The 3486-nt window shown below is 34.6% G+C and overlaps 1 pseudogene across 1 annotated transcript; it reads left to right on the plus strand.

The window, feature by feature from the left end:
* Window positions 1-262: 262 nt before the first annotated feature.
* Window positions 263-1517, plus strand: LOC105817177 (annotated as a pseudogene). Its single transcript, XR_001137828.1, has one exon. The product of XR_001137828.1 is annotated as a 60 kDa SS-A/Ro ribonucleoprotein pseudogene (transcript).
* The last annotated feature ends 1969 nt before the right edge of the window (window positions 1518-3486 follow it).

Below are 3486 nucleotides of genomic sequence, written 5' to 3' on the forward strand. Positions count from 1 at the left end.
TGTGAGTTCTTTTTCAAGTGGATCTACTTGTAGTTATAAAATTATAAAAGCCTCTTTATGACGAGAAGCTAATTATAACTTAGTCAATGTGATGAACATGTTTTTAAAATAAAGTGTGTAGTCCCCGCAGCAGTGAAGCTGGAGCTGGAGCTATTGCCGCCCGTCAGGCCACCACATCTTGTAGCGTCCCAGGGCTGCGCAAGGCTTCTCCTGGAGGCGCTGCTGGGTTGGCTGTGAGGCACAGGTTTCCTAAAAGAAAATAATGGAGGAATCTGTAAACCAAATGCAACCACTAAATGAGAAGCAGATAGCCAGTTCTGAAGATGGATATGTATGGCAAGTCACTGACATGAATCAGCTACACTGGTTCTTGTGTTTTGGTTCTGAAGGACTTGCAATTGTTACCAAATATATTACAAAGGGCTGGAAAGAAGTTCATGAATTGTATAAAGAAAAAGCACTTTCGGTGGAGACTGAAAAATTATTAAAGTATCTGGAGGCTGTAGAGAAAGTGAAGCGCACAAAAGATGAACTGGAAGTAATTCCTCTAATAGAAGAACATAGGTAAGTTAGAGAACATCTTCTGACAAATCACTTAAAGTATAAAGAGGTATGGAAGGCTTTGTTACAAGAAATGCCTCTTACTGCATTACTAAGGAATCTAGGAAAGATGACTGCAAATTCAGTGCTTGAACCAGGAAATTCGGAAGTATCATTAGTTTGTGAAAAACTATGTAATGAAAAATTGTTTAAAAAGGCTCGTATACATCCATTTCATGTTTTAATTGCATTAGAAATGTACAAGAAAGGTTATGGGCTCAGAGGAAAACTGAAGTGGTGCCCTGATGAAGAAATTTTGAAAGATTTGCATGCTGCTTTTTATAAAACATTTAAGACAGTTGAGCCAACTAGAAAGCGTTTCTTACTAGCTGTTGATGTCAGCGCTTCCATGAACCAGAGTTTTAGGCAGCATCCTCAATGCTAGTACAGTTGCTGCAGCCATGTGCATGGTTGTCACACAAACAGAAAAAGATTCTTATATAGTTGCTTTTTCAGATGAAATGGTACCATGTCCACTGACTACAGATATGACCTTACAACAGGTTTCAATGGCTATGAGTCAGATCCCAGCAGGTGGGACTGATTGCTCTCTTCCAATGATCTGGGCTCAGAAGACAAACACAGCTGCAGATGTCTTCATTGTATTCACTGATAATGAGACCTTTGCTGGAAGTGTCCATCCTGCTATTGCTCTGAGGGAATATCGAAAGAAAATGGATATTCCAGCAAAATTGATTGTTTGTGGAATGACATCAAATGGTTTTACCATTGCAGATCCAGATGATAGAGGCATGTTGGATATGTGTGGCTTTGATACTGGAGCTTCGGATGTAATTCAGAATTTCGCATTAGATGTGATTTAACCATAAGCACCAGCATGATCTTAGAGGTCCATTGCCATTAGTGATCTCACTAAAAATATGCAGCTACTTCCCAGCTAATCTCAATCTAAAGATGATGATATAGTATGTGCACAATGGAAAGTTACCTTACCAAAAAAAAAACAAGAGCCCAAAGTTCTTTCTACTAAACTAGCTCTTGGGAAATATCTTCAGGATACTGTAGCTTCCTCTATCTAATGGAGAATTTTTTGTTAATAGACAATGTGAAATAGTTTTGCTTTGGTGAATAATATATTTGTACTTAAAAGAGGTGAGAGCCAAAAGTGTAATTCCATATCATGTCACTTGTTTGAGAAGTGCTTACATTTTCTTAAATGTTTTCATTGGGAAGGACAGCTTTGATAATGTCCAAATACTCTGAAAGGCACTAGACCATGTACTATGATGGAATATGAAACTCATCTGTAAACTTTTATACTAAGAGGTAAAAAAAAAAAAAAAAGACATTTGATTAAATTATGAATGAATTTTACATATTCCTTTCAGAGTTTCTAAGATCACATAAATAACAGCTTTCTTATTCAATGAAAAAGATACTTTATTTCTAATGTTTTATTTGCACTTGTAGAATGTTACCATTAACCAGAAATATAATGGCGGCCCCTAAGAAGAGACTATTTGTGTTGGCTGAGGAATTCTATTTGTTTTACTTTTTTGTTTTGTTGTATTTTATCTCAGTGAGTGAGGGGTGTGATTTGACAGTGATTTATAGCCAGATAGTCACCAATTCCTTTTTTTCATACTCTTAAATGAAAATAACATAAAATGTTTTAAGCATTTAAGTCTCCCATTCTAATCTTGAAAGTATAACAATTAAGGTATTAACTATAACTAGATTAGCTTTTTCCTTACTTTCAAAATAAAAGTTGTTTCAATTACTCTTAACTATTTTTGTAGTCAATAGTAAAGGAGTTTTAGACATTTTCTAATCGGAAACATGTCAATGGCCTCCTATCTCTTTGTTCATGATTCATTTTGTGGCAAAACATTCTCTTTTGATAGAAGAAATAAAGCAATCTAGGTCCTTCAGGTTTGAAAGGCAATTTCTGAGTAGCATATTACCAATTAATCAGTCTGTCAGACATTTTTTTCAATTTTATTTGTGTGTATTAAACTTTTTTCATTATTTAAAAAAAATTAAATTAAATTAAATTAAAAAAAGAAATAGGAATGCTGACCCTCTTTTTATGAGGATAGCGTAACCTTGATACAGGTCAATTTTGCTCAAATCTATAGATGCTTTGAAAACTTATATCCACTCAAAAAAAAAAACTGCATATGGATGTTTATATCAGCTTTATTCATAATTGCCAAAACTTGCAAGCAACCGAGATGTGAATGGATAAATCAACTGTGGCACATCTAGATAACGGAATATTATTCAGTACTAAAAAGAAATGAGCTATGAAGCCATAAAAGGACATGGAAGAACCTTAAATGCATATGACTGAGTGAAAAAAGCCTACCTGAAAAGGCAACATACTGTATGATTCCAACTCCATGACATTGTGGAAAAGGCAAACCTATGGAGACAATAAAAAGATCAGTGGTTACCAAGAGTTGGAGGAGGTGGAAAGGAATAGGCAGAGCACAGAAGATTTTTAGGGCAGTGAAAATATTTTGTACACCATAATAGTGGATACATGTCATTATACACTTGCCCAAACCCATAGAATGTGCAACACAAAAAGTGAACTCTCATGTAAACTGTGAAGTTTAGATGACTATGATGAGTCAATGTAGGTTCATCACTTGTAACAAATGTACCACTCTGGTAGGGAATGTTGATAATGAGAGAGGCTGTGCATATGTAAGAGAAGAGTATATAGGAAATTTCTGTACCTTCTTCTCAATTTTGCTATGAAGCTAAAATTGCTCTAAAAAAACAAAGTCATAAAAAACTATAGATGTAAAAATTCTAAACAAAATTTTAGCTCAGTGATATAAAAAGATAATATATCGTGGCTAAATTATTCCAGGAATACATATTGACAACTAAAAAATATATAGAAAAAAATTAGCC

Source organism: Propithecus coquereli, unplaced genomic scaffold, assembly GCF_000956105.1.
Source record: "Propithecus coquereli isolate 6110/MARCELLA unplaced genomic scaffold, Pcoq_1.0 Scaffold40, whole genome shotgun sequence".
NCBI classification, from domain to species: domain Eukaryota; kingdom Metazoa; phylum Chordata; class Mammalia; order Primates; family Indriidae; genus Propithecus; species Propithecus coquereli.